Source organism: Apodemus sylvaticus, chromosome 16 (assembly GCF_947179515.1).
Source record: "Apodemus sylvaticus chromosome 16, mApoSyl1.1, whole genome shotgun sequence".
Lineage (NCBI taxonomy): Eukaryota > Metazoa > Chordata > Mammalia > Rodentia > Muridae > Apodemus > Apodemus sylvaticus.
The window spans coordinates 35,482,233-35,500,139 of NC_067487.1; the positions used below are offsets into that span (position 1 = coordinate 35,482,233).

The 17,907-nt window shown below is 40.5% G+C and overlaps 1 protein-coding gene across 1 annotated transcript in view; it reads left to right on the forward strand.

The window, feature by feature from the left end:
* Wdr70 (WD repeat domain 70) overlaps window positions 1-17,907 on the forward strand; it is a 232,460-nt gene that overhangs the window by 135,255 nt on the left and 79,298 nt on the right. The gene's annotated exons all lie outside the window — the stretch shown is intronic.

Genomic DNA, 17,907 nt, shown 5'->3' on the forward strand with positions numbered 1-17,907 from the left:
CCGGGTCTCACTCTGAGGGGTCTGACTCTGAGGGTCTGACTCTGAGGGTCTGACTCTGAGGGTCTGATTCTGAGGGTCTGACTCTGAGGGTCTCATTCTGAGGGTCTCATTCTGAGGGTCTCAGTCTGTGGGTCACCAAGAAGCTTTAAAGAGGCCTTTGTGTTAGTTATAGATGGAAAGGGAAAAGATTTGAGGCTACCAGTGTTAAAGTTGTCTACAAATGTTTTGAAATCTTTTTAGATTTTATTTACTTATTTGCTTGTTAGTTGTGGTATGTGTTTGTTTATGTGTGTGTGTGTCTGTCTCTCTCTCTCTCTCTCTCTCTCTCTCTCTCTCTCTCTCTGTGTGTGTGTGTGTGTGTGCCAATGCATAACCATCATGGGTCCCATCAATCAAACTCAGGTATTTAGACTTGTGGGCAAGTATTCTTTACCACTGTGCATCTTACCAGCTCTTTCTGATATTATAATACAGTTTGTATTCATTATTCAAATAAAAGGTTCTTGTCAAATTGTTAATTTATATCTTTTGAATATGAATGATAAGCCAGATAATATTCTAGGTTTTATAAGAGTATTGATTAAAAATTCCTGCCTATGTTATTTTTATTACTGTGAAGAGACTCCATGAGTATGGCACTGTATAAAGGGAAATGTTTAATTGGAGTTGGTTTACAATTGAGAGGTTTAGTCCATTATCATCATGGTGGGAAGCATGGTGAGGTATAGGTGGATATGGGACTGGCTGAGAGTTCTACATCTGGATCCCAGGCAGCAAGAAGAGCAAGTGACACTGGGCCTGGCTTGAGGAACTGCAAACCTCAAAACCCACCCCTAGTGACACACTTCCTCCAAACAAGGCCACATCTCCAGGAATGCCACTCCCTGTTGTTCAAGAGGACCATTTTTACTCAAATCATCACTGCCCATGTGGACTTTTTCTGTTTTATTAAACTGTACATTATAGGAAACTGGAGAGAGGGTTTAGCAGTGAACTGCAAGCACTGGCTGTTCTCCAGGAGACCCATGTTTTATTGTTGATATCCACTTGGCTCACCTCTGCCTGCAACTCTAGTTACAGTGCCCTCTTCTGGCCCTGGAGGGCATCAGACACATGGCACAGAAACATGCAGGCAAAACATCCATGTATATAAAATACATATAAAACAAAAATAAACTGTTCATCTTTGTTCCCCAAACATTTATATTTTAAAACATTTACATTTTGAACAGGACCCTAGAGATCATATTTGTCTTTTCAGGGAGTTGAGACAGTTGTGTTGAAATAAGGTAGAACATAATGGTGGAAGGGAACTTCATACTGATAATGCTGGAAATATCTTCGGCATTTTCTGTTTGTCAGATCTTTTTATTTCTGTTTTCATCTCCATTGTAAACTCCATAAAGCTTCATAACAGCACAGAGATTTTAAAATGCCTTTGAATTGTAAACTGAATTTTAACTAAGCAGTAAATCTTTTAGTAACTGGCTTTCATCGTCTCTGGGTCCTGCTAACTTAAACACAGAAATTCTAAAGCGCGTGGTCTTCTTCTGCAACTTTGGTGTTTTCAGAGTGCTGTGTACACATGGGCTCTGCTCTTAGGACCTGTCTTTGTTATTATTATTTTTAGTAAAGTTGAGTGGAGACTTTGAGGGTCAGTCTTGCATATCTTGAAGTAATGGCAGTGTGTTATTTTCACTTTTGTGGGAAGCAAGGTGTGAGGACCAGCTTCCGCAGTCATCTGCTAAGGGCTCGTGGCCCAAGACAGACAGACTCCTAATCGCAGTCTTCAGTTCTCTTCTGCTGGGATGTGTGGCATGGGACATATGATTTCCTATACTGAATATTATGTTACATTTTACTCATTTTTATATTAGAATATTATTGTAAACTGAAAACAAGTTAAATTGAAAAGAAAAAAATCTATCAGGTAATACTCCTTTATTTAAAAAAGATTTTAAAATAACTCTGAACGATTATCTGAGAAGTATAAACAAAAACATCACAGAACCAGCAAGCTGAAGGTAGAAAACCTACTAGAAGCAGTTTTTTTTTTAAATTTATTTTGTTTATTTTATGTATATGAGTATACCATTGCTCTCCTCAGACACTCCAGAAGAGGGCATCAGATCCCATTACAGATGGTTGTGAGCTACTATGTGGTTGCAGGGAATTGAACTGAGGACCTCTGGTCCTGAAACTCAGGACCTCAGTGGTTAAGTCGGTGCTCTTAACCACTGAGCCATCTCTCCAGCTCTAGAAGCAGTTTTTTTTTTACATGGGACCAAAGGTCGTGTGAGGCCACGTGTTTTGTGATGAGTAAGTAAAACTTCCTAGTTGTCACAGTTAATCCTGTCACAGTAAATCTCATTTAATCAACACACATGGAACAAAACCCATCCTTACAAATGATGTAACTCCATTAGTGATAGGCCCGCGTGCCCTGAGGATCTGCCTTTACAACTGTGTAGCCAGTGTGCTGCCAGCCACACAGTTCAGCAGGAGTGGGAGACAGTAGGCAATGGGGGTAATGTAATAAGAAACACATACTTTTCGTGCATGAAAAACATAATTACATTTCTTTTTTTGTAATTAATATAGATTAAAATTTAAAATCATTATCTAATACGGTATACATAAACTTTATTTTTAATTCTCAAAGAACTTGTTTTCTTACTGTGCTGCTGCTTCTGCTCTGTACTCCTTGTCTACTGTGCTGGTGTTTAAAAGTTACCTAGTGTTTGTTCTCTTGAGGACAAGTTCTCATTCGAGGAACATTTAATTGATATATTTTTTTTCTTAGACACTAGAATAGACAACTGTCAGTATCCCTACCTGCCTCTGTCCCTGCTGCATCAACCTTCATGTATCTAGAATTCTAAGCTAGTATCTGGGTATGGATGTGGAGGAGAACATTCTAACTAAATGAGGAACCCCATGAAACCCCATCATCCAGCCTCAGCTCTATGATGGTGATATTCTTTCAGTGTGAGACAAACCTCTTCACTGTTGGGTATTATGACAGTTTTCTGATGATAGGAAAGACATGACAGACCTGCCCAAGATTCCAGCAACAGTCAAGAGAGACTGTGCTTTTTTTTAAAAAAAATTGAATATTGTCTTCATTTACATTGCCAGTGGTAAACCTTTTCAGGTTTCCCCCCTCCCCAAAGACCCCAACCCCTCCTCCCACCCCCTGCCTCCACGTATATGTCCCTCCATCTGACCCATTCCTCCCCCCTGATTTCCCTTTGTTGGGGCCTCTACTGAGCCTTTACCTGACCAAGGACCACTCCTCCCACTGATACCCAACAAGGCATTCCTTTGCCACATATTTGGCTGGAACCATGTGTGCTCCTTGGTTGATGGTTTAGTCCCTGGGAGTGTGGGGCGTCTGCATTGCCAAAATCATTGTTCTTCCCATGGGGCTGTAAACCCCTCCAGCTCCTCTCCTCTGGACCATCCTCCAAACCCTCCATTGGGGACCCCACACCCAGTCCAATGGTTGGCTGCTAGCATCTGCCTCTGTATTTGTAAGGCTCTGGCAGGGCCTCTCCGGAGACAACCATGGCATGCTCCTTTTGGTATACACTTCTTGTTGTCCATAATAGGGTTGGGGTTTGTGACTGTTTATAGGATGAATCCCCTATTATAGGGCAGTCTCTAGGTGGCCTTTACTTCAGTCTCTGCTCCACATATTGTCTACCTTATTGCTCCTCTGAGTATTTTGTTCCCTTTCTCAGAGGAACCAAAGCACCCTCACTTAAATCCTCCTTCTTCTTGAGCTTCCTGTGCTGGGTGAATTGTAACTTGTTTATTTTGAGCTTTTGGACTAGCATCCGCTTATTAGTGAGTGCATATCATGTGCATTCCTTTGTGACTGGGTTACCTTGCTCAGGATGACACTTTCTAGTTCCATCCATTTGCCTAAGAATTTCATGAATTCCTTGTTTTTAATAGCTGAATAGTATTCTGTTGTGTATATATATCACATTTTATGTATCCATTCCTCTGTTGAAGGACATCTGGGTTCTTTCCAGCTTCTGGCTATTATAAATAAGGCAGCTATGACATAGTGGAGCGTATGTCCTTATTACATGTAGGAGCACTTTCTGGGTATATGCCCAGGAGTGGTATAGCTGGATCCTCAAGTAGTACTATGTCTAATTTTTTGAGGAATCGCCAAACTGATTTCCAGAGTGGTATAACCAGCTTGCAATCCTACTAACAATGAAGAAGTGTTCCTTTTTCCTCACATCCTCTCCAGCATCTGCTGTCCCCTGAGTTTTCATCTTAGCCATTCTGACTGGTGTGAGATGGATTTTCAGTGTTGTTTTGATTTGCATTTCCCTGATAACTAAGGATGCTGAACATTTCTTTAGGTGCTTTAGAGCCATTTGAGTTTCCTCAGTTGGAGAATTCCCTGTTTAACTCTGTGCCCCATTTTTTAAAATAGGTTTATTTGATTCTCTGGAGACAAACTTCTTAAGTTCTTTTTTTTTTTTTTTTTTTTTTTCAGTGATGCTGGTCTCTTCTTCTTTTTTTAAAATCCAATATATTCTTTATTTATATTTCAAATGATTTCCCCTTTCCTGGCTCCCCACTACCCGAAAGTCCCATAAGCCCTCTTCCCTTCCTCTGTTCCCCCATCCACCCCTTCCCATTTCCCTGTTCTGGTATTGCCCTACACTGCTGCACTTACCCTTTCCAGAACCAGGGGCCACTCCTTCCTTCTTCTTAGACATCATTTGATATGTGGATTATGTCTTGGGTATTCCAAGTTTCTAGGCTAATATCCACTTATCAGTGAGTGCATACCATGATTGATCTTTTGAGACTGGGTTACCTCACTTAGGATGATGTCCTCCAGCTCCATCCATTTGTCTAAGAATTTCATGAATTCATTGTTTCTAATGACTGAATAGTACTCCGTTGTGTAAATATACCACATTTTTTGTATCCATTCCTCTGTTGAGGGACATCTGGGTTCTTTCCAGCTTCTGGCTATTATAAATAGGGCTGCTATGAACATAGTGGAGCATGTATCCTTATTACATGCTGGGGAATCCTCTGGGTATATGCCTAGGAGTGGTATAGCAGGGTCCTCTGGAAGTGTCATGCCCAGTTTTCTGAGGAACTGCCAGACTGATTTCCAGAGTGGTTGTACCAGCTTGCAACCCCACCAGCAGTGGAGGAGTGATCCTCTTTCTCCACATCCTCACCAACACCTGCTGTCTCCTGAGTTTTTAATCTTAGCCATTCTGACTGGTGTGAGGTGAAATCTCAGGGTTGTTTGGATTTGCATTTCCCTAATGACTAATGATACTGAACATTTTTTAAGGTGCTTCTCAGCCATCCGAAGTTCTTTAGGTGAAAATTCTTTGTTTAGCTATGTACCCCATTTTTTAAAGGATTATTTGGTTTTCTGGGGTCTAACTTCTTGAGTTCTTTGTATATATTGGATATTAGCCCTCTGTCGGATGTAGGGTTTGTGAAGATCTTTTCCCAATTTGTTGGTTACCGATTTGTCCTTTTGATGGTGTTCTTTGTCTTACAGAAACTTTGTAATTTTATGAGGTCCCATTTGCCAATTCTTGATCTTAGAGCATAAGCTGTTGGTGTTCTGTTCAGGAACTTTCCCCGTAGGGTCTTCCCCAGTTTCTTTTCTATTAGTTTCAGCGTGCCTGGCTTTTATGTGGAGGTCCTTGATCCACTTGGAGTTGAGCTTAGTACAAGGAGATAAGAATGGATCAATTCCAATTCTTCTGCATGCTGAACTCCAATTGAACCAGCACCATTTGTTGAAAAGGCTATCTTTTTTCCATTGGATGTTTTCAGCTCCTTTGTTGAAGAGCAAGTGACCATAGGTGTGTGGTTTCATTTCTGGGTCTTCAATTCTATTCCATTCGTCTACTTGCCTGTCACTGTGCCAATACCATGCAGTTTACTATTGCTCTGTAGTATTGCTTGAGGTCTGGGATACTGATTCCCCCAGAATTTCTTTTACTGTTGAGAATAGTTTTAGATATCCTGGGGTTTTTGTTATTCCAGATGTATTTGAGAATGCTCTTTCTAACTTTATGAAGAACTGAGTTGGGATTTTGATGGGGATTGTGTTGAATCTGTATATTGCTTTGGAAAGATGGCCATTTTAATTATATTAATCCTGCCAATCCACAAGCATGGACGATTTTTCCATTTTCTTAGGTCTTCTTCCATTTCCTTCTTCAGAGACTTGAAGTTCTTGCCATACAGATCTTTCACTTGTTTGGTTAGAGTCACACCAAGATACTTAATATTGTTTGTGGCTATTATGAAGGGTGTCATTTCCCTAATTTCTTTCTCAACCTGTTTATCCTTTGAGTATTGGAAAGCTACTGATTTGCTTGAGTTGATTTTATAACCAGCCACTTTGCTGAAGTTGTTTATCAGCTGTAGGAGTTCTCTGGTGGAGTTTTTTGGGTCACTTAAGTATACTATCATATCATCTGCAAATAGGAAAAGTGACTTCTTCCTTTCCAATTCGTATCCCTTTGACCTTCTTATGTTGTCTAATTGCTCTAGCTAGTACCTCAAGTACTATATTGAAACAATATGGAGAGAGGGGGCAGCCTTGTCTAGTCCCTGATTTTAGTAGGATTGCTTCAAGTTTCTCTCTAGTTTGATGTTGGCTACTGGTTTGCTGTATATTACTTTTACTATGTCTAGGTATGGGCCTTGAATTCCTGTTCTTTCCAAGACTTTTAGCATGAAAGGATGCTGAATTTTGTCAAATGCTTTTCAGCATCCCATGAAATGACCATGTAGTTGTTTTTTGTTTTTTGGTTTTTTTTTTGAGTTTGTTTATGTAGTGTATTTCCGTATATTGAACCATCCCTGCATCCCTGGGATGAATCCTACTTTATCATGCTGAATGATCGGTTTTATGTATTCTTGGATTCGGTTGGCAAGAATTTTATTGAGTATTTTTGCAGATGTCAAAACTTTTAGAGTCTCCAGTGAACTAATTGAGAGGGTGTTTACTACAGAGAATAGTAAAATAAAATCAACAGTATTTCATACATGATGTGGCACTTGGGTCTGGGTGCTTTCAAGTTGCTTCCAGACTTATGAGTACCATCTGTTGACTTATATAAAATAGTTTTCAAGTTTTAGTATTTTAAATAGTATTTTCTGTTAAATTTTCACAAAGTACCTTTTAAAAGTTACCAACATTTGCATATACTCATGGTAAAGATGTTGGCTTTCATTATGGAATTTTTGTACGCATTTGTATTGTTCACGTTCACTGCCTCTCTTCAGATAGAACCCTTCTTCCTTCCTTTTCCTTTATTGGGTGCGTGTGTGGAAATTAATTTAAGTTCCACATGAGAGAAGATGGGTAGCTTATGTCTCTGCGAGTCTAGCTGTTTTGTGTAGCATGATCTTCAGTTCTGTAACTCATCCTATGGGATCCCTTTTCTTACTTCTCGCACCAAATGGTAGCTTTTCCTACAGTGTGTTATCAGGGAGGGGAGTGTTTGCGTATGTGTGCAGGCCAGAAGTCAGCCTTGGGTGTTGTTCCTCTGGGTCTACCCACTTTTATTTCTGAAGCAGGGTCTGTCTTTGGGACCGGGGTTCTCCCATTAGGCAGGGTTGCTGAGTAGGGAGTCAGTCCCATGCCTCCCCTTCCTCTCCCTCCAGCACTGTGATTATCAGCTCACACCAGCACCCCGAGTAGTCTGTATGGGTGCAGGGCCCTGAGGTCTGCTCTCAGACTTCTGTGGCAAGCATCAGGTGAGCTAAAATGGGATTTCCTCTGTGCCATTTTTATTGTGTTTGGATATTCCTCTAAAGCTATCATAGCTCCCGAAAACAAGAACATCATTTGGTTTTGTAAGGGTTTTTCCAGTGTGTGTGTGTGTAATAATTGACAATGAAGGAAAAGAAAAAAACATGAATAAGATGAATGAGTGTTCTTTTTGTTTTTGTTGTTGTTTTTGTTTTTAAGACAAGGTTTCCCTGAGTAGCCCTAGCTGTCTACTAGGTGGAACTCAGTTCGTACACCAGGCTGGCCTTGAACTCAAGGTCTGTGCCATCTCCACCCACCTTCTTCACCCTTCTAATAGCCAAGCACAGTAACCCAAATTTCTTTCAAATGAACGGTTAACATGTTAGTATTAAAGATTTTTTTTCAAATGCAATGTTAACCTCTTAATATTAAAGATTTTGGAAATTTGTGATATTTTGCCATATTATCTTGTATGCTTATTCCAAGTTTTACTTGATGATAAATCTGTCATCTATTGCACATTTTTCAAGAGTCATATAAATTTGACTTGGAAAATATTTTTCCATAGTTATTAATCATTTTCTACTATCTGCAAATGTGAAAATTTGTGAGGAATTTATTAAAAATTTATCTTTCAGATGGTATCAACCAAAAATAATTGCTTTGGGTTTGTTTTTAAAATTTCAGTGGCAAACCACTTTGTGTCAACCCCAGACATAATGTATGGAGGACCTTTTGGCATCTAGTTACTGTATAGTCTATGAATGCAACTTTGTCGTTTTGATAGTGGTAGTAGCACAAAGATTCATCCATTAAACAGGACTCCCAGAGACTAAGGCTCATTACAGCCTAGTCTCATGTCCCAGGCTGTCTGCCAGGTGTCTTCTCCCTCCTTTCCATAAAGACTGATCTGTTAATCACAGCCTTTACCCCCTTAGAAAGGCAAGTGCAAGCAGGTAAGGGACAAGGATTTTATAGTAAGTTATGTAGGAGAGTAAATATTTTTCAGTTATTTTTGAATACCACATTATTTGGAAAATGTTTCTGGTATCTTACTTTTCAGAGAAAAATGATCTACCTCTGAAAAATGCAAAAGATAAAGAAAAGAAAAGAAACGTAAATGTAGGTATTTGCTTCCTTGTTAGGCCTTGTACTAAGGATCTGGAAAGTTGGGAAGAGACATAGCAAAAGCAGTTTCTGTAAATGTCATCCAAGACATACAGGCAAAGTGTGGATTGATTTGTTACTAGCCCTTACTGCGTTCCTACCCTAAGTGTCCTTAGATCAAACTCTAGCATCCTTCAGAAACTCTTCAGTTTACATCTAAATGGGAAAAAGGAAGAAGGCCAATAGTTACTAAGATGCGTCTGGGTGTATACCTGGGCTAGTTGCTTCGGATCCATGATCAGTTACAAACTTCATCACCTGTGTGATAGGTATTGGTCTAACATCTTATGCCACAAAACAAAAACAGCTGCATAAACTGTCCAAAATTACTTCACTTCTGATGGTCCAATACTGAAAAAAAGCTACAAAGATTTTAATAAGGTTTTAGAGAGACCCCATATTCCAGGTAAAGGTAGAACAAGCTGTAAATCTTTCCTGTCTGCTGTCCCTTGTCTTCAGGTTAACTGGTTATCATTTCAGCTTTATGGGGCACTGTAACTGCCTGGACAATATTCTCATCACTTTACATGTGACAGTCACTCAGTCCTTACAGCTACCCTAAGATACGAATGCTAGTATTGTGAGGAAACTGAGACACACAGAGGGTAGGTTGCCTCCCCAATCTCACAGTTCGTAAGTAGTGTTACTAAAGCCAGGCCTAGACAGTCGATTCATGAGCATTTTAGTAGTTTGAATTAGAAATTCTCCCCTGATTCCGGTGTTTGTTCCTGGTTAGTGGTGCTGCTGGTGGAACCCTTGGAAGCTGAGCCTGGCTGGAGGAAATATGTTATATGATTCAACTTTGAGTATTCATAGACCCACCCTTCTTTCTCCTTGCTGACCCTAGGGCTTGCTGACTGACTTGTTTCCCCAGCCGGCTTGCCCTGGGGATGTCCTACCTTCACTTTCTGAGTGCTGGGATTACAGGAAGGCCGCTACGCCTGCCCAGTCCGTGTGCCAGAGCTGGAGATCTGATTGCTGCTCCTTATGCTTGTACAGCCAGGGTTGTATCCACTAAGGCATCTCCAGACTCATGCTTAAAAAAACTCATGTTTTTTAAAGGTCTGGAAGCTAAGAATTGTTTCCATGTTTTCAAATTATTGTATTATTTGTTCTACAGTTGCTTCAACAAAATATCACCAATTTGCTTGTTTAAAGGAACAAAAAGATGTTTTCTTACAGTTCTGTAGGTTAGACGTTACATTGTGCTAAAATCATGGGGTTGGCGGGGCATGCTCCTTCCTAAAGGCTGCAAAGGAGAATCCACTCACTGTCAGGCTCTACATATTCCTTGGCTTATTCCTCTCTTTCTTTGTCTTAAAGGCCAGCAAGAATGGGTGTACTTCTTCTCATACTGTGAGTCTTTTCTGCTTTGTTTGGCCACTTTTACAGGTTCTTATGATGGCACTGTGATGACATGTATTATTCAGTGTAATCTCTTTAAGAGATTAAGAACATTAGTTTAGTATGAAACGTTCATTCTCCATTGCCATCCCAGTGAGCTAACATACTTACAGATTCAAGGAAGTGGTCTGTAGAGATCTTCCAAGGTATCACTCATTCTTTCTATTAAAGTAATTTTTTAAAAAGATTTACTTAATTATATTTTATGTTTATGTTTGAGTGTCTACATGTGTGCTGAGGCCAGAAGACATTGGATCTGAAGCACCTGATGAACATGCTAGGCTCTGAATTTAGATCCTTACAAAGAGAGGCAAGTGCTCTTAACCATTGGACCATCTCGTGTGTGTGTGTGTGTGTGTGTGTCTGTGCGCGCGCCCGCGCGCGCATGTCTGCACACACACTCCTTCATTCCCTCCCTCCCTCCTTCCCTCCCTCCTTTCTTCCCTCCCTCCTTTTTTCTCTCCCTCCTTCCCTCCCTCCCTCCTTCCTTATTTCCTTCCTTCCTTTCCTCCCTCCCTCCCTCCCTCCCTCCCTCCCTCCCTCCTTCCCTCCCTTCCTTGGCTTGTATTTTTCTACCTGTATTCTTACTGTCCTTAGCCATCTTCCCTGCTTGTTTCTCACTGGTCTCCCTTACTAATATGAAAGGAGATCATCTTTTCAGTCTCCAAGGAAATGAACATTTTGCATCATGTCATGACTATGACTGATGGAATTGGTCTTTCTTGTGTCCTAAGCATTTGTGGCAACAGACGTGAGTTCAGCTTCTAGTGGAATAACTTTGGCAGGATGATAATCCAGAATGTAGGCTCAGCGGACCAAGCACAGCTTCTCAGCACTATTAGAACTCAGGCTTTCTTCTTTCTTTGGCCTAAGTATTTTTCTTTATTCTCTCTTGGCACTTTAGAGTATTGTCTGCTTCCTACATTTAGTGACTGGCTTACAAACTTGGTTTCAATGCCTCTGAGTCTGCTCCCACAATTTTCTTTGTTGCCTATTATGTTCTGCTTCTGCTTCTGGCTGGGGTTGGTTGACAGTCACTCCTTCTCCTTTGATATGCCTAACCCCAAACTGAGTCATGTCAAGTGTGGCAGTCACTGCTCAGTGCAAATCATGTCCCTAATGAGGGTCACGTTTTCTCACATGGAATCATTGCTCTGCTGGGTCTGTCTTTGTTCAGACTTTGTCTTCCATGACTTCTCTGTAAGTAGGTTTTTGCTTGTTTTTGTTTTTTCAAGACAGGGTCTCACTCTGTAAACCAGGATGGCTTTGAACTCACTGAGATCCACCTACTTTTGCCTCTTGAGTAGTATGATTAAAGACATGAGCTCTTATGCCCACCTGACTTTATTATTTTCCTTTTCTTTGTGAGTAATGCTGTCAGTTGCTGGCTTACATACATTTTTCTATGCTGACCATCTAGTCCTCATATCTTCTTTCTAAAAGAACCCCCATTTCTGATGGGAATGTCATCCACTGAACATCCGTAAGTCAAGCTATTACCTTCCAAAATGCTCTTGAGAGTCAGGTGCTTTATTGTGGGCCAGAAAAGTATGTACAAAGGAGTCTGAATCCTGAAACAGTCTAGTAAACTACTGGGTTCATGTTAAAAAAATCTAACCAACCAACAACCAACAACCAACCAGCCAACCAGCCAACCAACCAACCAACCAACCAACCAGCCAATCAACCAGCCAGCCAGCCAGCTAGCCAGCCAACAAACCAACCAGCCAACTAACTAACCAACCAACCAACCAACCAACCAACCAACCAACCAGCCAGCCAGCCAGCCAGCCAACCAACCAACCAAAGCTTCCAGTTTAAGATGTCATCTTTTTAGTGAGTGAGAAGTACTTTGCTATACTTTGGCCCTTGGTGATGTTGAACTTACTTAAGCTGCAGATGTTCCCAGTTGGGGAGGTTACATTGGTTCAAGGTATCAGTTAGGGAAGGAATAATTCAAACCGTGAGGCAGTGATCTGGTTGGTGTCTGCCTTCCTCTTCTGCCTTCCTTCTTCAGGTAAGCGAGCTTCAGACTAGTTGCTACTTTGTTGAGAGGCTCCCGGTTCCATGAGGTCTTTGCAGTTGTTCCCCCTGCTGTGCCTAGGCCTTTGCCCCAGCTGTTGCCTCTGATATGTTGGTTTATGCTGGCTTCTGGAATAGCATTTCAAATAACTCTAATACCTTGTAACTAGAATATAGATTAAGAATGAATCTAGAGTCAAACTGTCTACAAGAGCTGTGCCTGAACTCTTTCCTGTCTCCATGTCTCCATCTTGTTTGCCTGGCTTAGTTTCTTCATGACAACCATTACTGTGTAAGGTTTCATTTACTCATTTTTTTGTTTTACAGTTTTATTTATTTGTGTGTATGTGTTTATGAGTGTATGGAAAGCAAGAAGACAATGTCTTATCTAAGGTTTCTATTATGATGAAACACTATGACCCAAAAAGCTTGGGTAGGAAAGGGTTTATTTGCCTTACTCTTCCTGTATTAGTGTCCATCATTGAAGGAAGTCAGGACAGGAACTCAAGCACGGCAGAAACCTGGAGGCAGGACCTGATGCAGAAGCCATGGAGGAGTGCTGCTTCCTGGCTTGCTCCTCATGGCTTGCTCACTTAGGGTCCAAGACTCATTGAAGAGTGATACCTCAGACTCAAATAGTGTGCATAAACAAAGAGCATTTATTCAGCTGAATTTCCTGCATGCAAGGGTCTCCCCATTTGAGAGTGGAAATCCCTGGTGGACCTGCAGGAAATTCCAGGGAAGGGTATGTACTGTTTTACCTCGATTGGTTAGCTCTCTCTGTAGCGGTCTGACTGATTCTGTGATTGGTTAGGCTCTGTCTGGAGACTTCCCAGGGGTTGCTTACTCATTCTAGCAGCCTATTCTTACTTCAGGCCAGATGACAAGGTGTCCTCTGATTGGCTGCCAATGGCTGTTGTTGGCTGACCACAGAAACTTAGGCCTAGTCTCCCAAACTGCCAGTTTGCAGCCTGTCATGGAGTCAGCCTGTCTCTGGTTAAATCAGTTCTGCTTTCTTATGGAACTGGGGACTACCAGCCCAGGGATGGCATCACCCACAGTGAGTGGGGTCCTCTCCTATCAATCACCAATTAAGAATATGACTTAGGGGCTTGCCTATTGCTGAGTCTTGTGGAGACCTGGTCTCAACTGAGGTTCCGTCCTCTCAGATGACTTTATTTTGGGTTTGCATAAAACAATTCAGCACAGACAACTTGCAGAAATTGGCTTTCTTCTTTCACCATGTTGGGTCAGGTGTTCAAACTATGTCTTCAGGCTTGATGGAAGGAAGCCTTACCTGCTGAGTAACTCACTGGGCTTTCTTTTCTTTTCTTTTCTTTTCTTTTCTTCTTTTCTTTTCTTTTCTTTTCTTTTCTTTTCTTTTCTTTTCTTTTCTTTTCTTTTCTTTCTTTTCTTTTCTTTTCTTTTCTTTTCTTTTCCTTTTCCTTTTCCTTTTCCTTTTCCTTTTCCTTTTCCTTTCCTTTTCCTTTCCTTTTCCTTTCTCTCTCTCTCTTTCTTTCTTTCTTTCTTTCTTTCTTTCTTTCTTTCTTTCTTTCTTTCTTTCTTTCTTTCTCTCTCTCTCTCTCTCTCTCTCTCTCTCTCTCTCTCTCTCTCTCTCTCTCGCTTGCTTTCTTGCTTGCTTGCTTGCTTAGACATTTCATCTTTCACTAAGCTTCTTCATAGGGTCAGGACATTTGTGCCTTAATTGATGCTTCTTTATATCTTAGAAGACCATTTATTGAGAAGATGAACAAGTGAATGAAAACTATCAGAGCACCATGGGTTTTGTATGTAGTTGATTTGATTCTCAGGTGCTTTATTGGTCTTTTTAAGTTGCTTAATCACACTTTATTATTGTCAAATGAGTTTACTATAGGCTGATTCTACCTTTAGTGTCTATGGTGATGCTTATTTACACTAGCAAACATCATTTTCAACTTGTCTTCCAAAACATATGGTATTCATAAGAGATAATATTTATTAAACATTAACTTTGTGCCAGGTATGTTCCAAGTGTTTAATTCACTCATGTGCTCACACACATATATGTGTATTCATTTCATCTTTGTAGGATGATACTCTGAAGTAAGTGTTATTGTTAGCTAATGTTTTAGATAAGAATATTCAAGTACAGAAGCTAAAAATATAATGACTTGCCCAGGATTACACAGACCATAAGTGGTAGAGCCAGAAACTGTGACCCTAGGAAATCACTTTATGGCTCCAAATGAAATAATTCTGTGGAAATGTGCTGAAAATAACTAATTCAGAAGAATGATGAGATTGTTTTGTCCTGACTTATTCACTTGAATTCAAACCAAGTGAGTTATTCAGATAGGATGAAATCTCTCTTCCTCTGTTCCTCCTGGTTTCTTGGGACAGGATCTTGCTGTGTAGCCCAAGCTAACCTTAAACTATGTGGTACAGGGTAGCTTTGAACTCACATTACTCCCCTGCTTCATATTCCTGAGTTTTAGGATTATAGGAATGTGCCACTATACTTATATCTAAATTAAATATCTCACTCTTTAGCTCAGGCTGACCTTGAATTCTCATCCACATCATGTGTGTTCATAATTAAAGACAGTCATTTCATAGCCCTGTCTTCAATATCTGTAGACTACATAGCCAAAGCATAGCTCATGAGCTCCTCTGGAAACCCATCGCCAGCTTTGCTCTATTTAAAGGCCATCAATGAAAGTTGATTTTTGTTCATTTTTTTTTCTGATTGTAAAACTAGCCCATATTCATTTGGACAAATATTTACCAAAACTAGAAGAGTTTATGAAGAAGATGAGTCAGCTGTGAAGACTTCATGAAGAGATAGGAATTTCTACCTCATTTTGTATAGTCACACAAGGTGGCTGTGCCTTGTGTTTATGTGCTCTGGGTTTTAGGGCTTGTAGTTGCCTGTGTAATTAGTTATCTTCTTCCTTGATTAGGGTCTAAATAGATTGGAAAGGAAGACTCATTACTCAAGCATGATGGATGAAGGCCAGAATTTAGCATTGGTAGATGCAGAGTAGAGGGAAAGGCAGAAATTCCTATAGATTAACTCCTGCAATGGGACAGGAGCCCACAGGGATCTTAGCCAGGGCTGCTCAAGGGAGACAGGGCAGGAACAGAAAATTGCTCCCGTGGGGCAACTTGTGTCTAAGAAGGGGAAAGAGGGCTGCCAAGGCCTGTCCAGTATTCTTCCCACATTCACAAACTTTTGTTTTTCTCTTAGAGTCAAACTTCTAAACTAGCTTTATTCTAAGGGGGGTGGAGTGAATAGGGAAGTGGGCAGAAGGCTGGGGTGAGATATTTTTCCAAGGGTTATATTGGAGGATTTGAAGAGAACAGTCACATGGTCAGGCTTACATTTTAAAAAGAATGATTCTAACCATTCTGAATGGAGAGTTGTTATAAAGAGGGGGTGGAGCAGGTCCCTCAGCAGTTTGCTGGATGAAAATGGTGGTATTCTGATACCTGGATTGTGTTGAATTTTTGAGGTTAAAGTTGACATGAGTATTAAAGATAAATTGCATTAAAATATGGTTTTGTTTTTGTTGCTTGAGATAGGTTTCATATCTCAGGCTAGCCTGGAAAGCAGCTGTATAATCTAGTCTGGCCTCTTTAACTTTTTCTTTCCAAGGGCTACAGCGACTTAGTGCACACCAGCTGAAAATCATGCCTTACAAAATAAAATAGAAGCCTTAATTTGGAAAATGATTGTGTAAATCACACTTTATTGCCCCCTGTTTATTACTTAATGTTCTAATTGTAAAGAGACTGGGGGAGCTGAGATTTTGGACTGTAGTGAATGGAGAACATTTGCTTTGATTTTGTGCTTCTTAGCTGATTTTGAACAATTTTTATTTTGGTTATTATTTCGACCAGTAGTATGGGATAATGCTCACTAAAACTAACCAACTGAATTACTAAATAAAAATCCTTTGGCATTTCTTAAGGCACAAGTAAAGTCCTTTGTCTAGGTAAGGCTGTTAATGTCCTCTATCTACCATGGCTGGACTCTACAGATGGCTATAGTCTCTAGAAGGCCTGGGGACGCCTCTGTCTAGTCAGATATTCCCTGAGGTGTGTTTCTCAGCTGCAGGGCTTCTCTGCTTTATTTTGTAAGCTGACAAGGCCAAACATTACTGTTTTAAGCATTATAGTCAAACAGTAAACATTAAATGTTCATTTAATAGAGGCACTAGTAGGCCTTTTATACACAGAAAGCAGAGCCTGAGCCTGTGAGGCTCTGCTGGTGAGGGGCTCTCTGGTGTGTCTGTGTGATTGGCTTTAGCCACAGGACTGCTGCAGCCGCTGCTGAGTTTGCTAGCTCAGAGTGCTCAGTTCTCTGCAAGTCCTCTCTGTTTTATTTTGTTGTGTTTTCTTTCTGCTGATTACCCAAGACTTAGTAAGTGGCCACATTTCTTGCAACTTCTCAGAAAATCTTTGTTAGTGTCAAATTAAAGGTTTAACAAGACTCTGTTAAACCTCAATGCTTCAAAATGCTTTAACTGTTTACCAGTTTGTCTTTTGTTGTTGTTGTTGTTTGTTTTGAGACAGGGTTTTTCTCTCTAATCTGGCTGTCCTGGAACTTCTTCTATGGACTAGGCTGGCCTTGAACTCACAGAGATCCGCCTCCCTCAAACTCCTAAGTACTGGACTGAAGGTGTGCGGCCCCACTCCCAGCTCAGGCTTCTTTATAGATAGCTGTCACTTTACTGTGACCACCAGTATTCCATGGGGGAAGAGCACTGCTGCGCATGGAGCTATAGTTAGGATCCAGCATAGGATGACTCTGTAAAGCCGTGCAGTTTACATTTATATTATGACCAAATACAGACATGTCTTTGCGTAAACACACATATATCACATTGAGAAGAAAATGGAGCTGGGAGTATGGCTCAGGGCTAGAGTGTTAGCCACTGCAAGGTCCTGGGTTCAGTTCAGTCTCCAAGAACACAAGTATAAGCATTCTTTTAAAAAATAATAGGTTATTAAAAAAATGAATCTGTCATTGAGTGGGTCAAGGAGTTTGCCACCAAGCCCGATGACACGAGTTCAAAAGCCCCAAAGCCCACTGTTGCCCTCTGACCTCCAAAAATGCATTGGGTGGTAGGAACGTGTTTGTGTGTGTGTGTGTGTGTGTGTGTGTGTGTGTGTGTGAATGCATTCACAAATAGACAAAAATAAAAATAAATATACCATAGCCTTTTACAATTCTCCACTATATAGCATATTACAGTATTTATATTCCAAACTATTCTGTTTCTTAAAGTGGTTGATCATAACCTATTACATTGAGTTTTTTTATGACCCGTAGAGTTAGAACCAGAGTTTGAGAAACACATCTGTAGTATGCCCCATGTATATACTTTTTCTAGAAGCCTTATAAAACAGGAAAGGCTTATATTAATGTTTTCAAAATGCAGCCGAATATACTTGGAAAAGAGGAAGTTATATAAAATAATTGGACATACAAATGGAAGGAAATAGGCCATCATGAATATAAAGACATTTGACACTGCAAGAGAGAAAGGGAGTGCAGG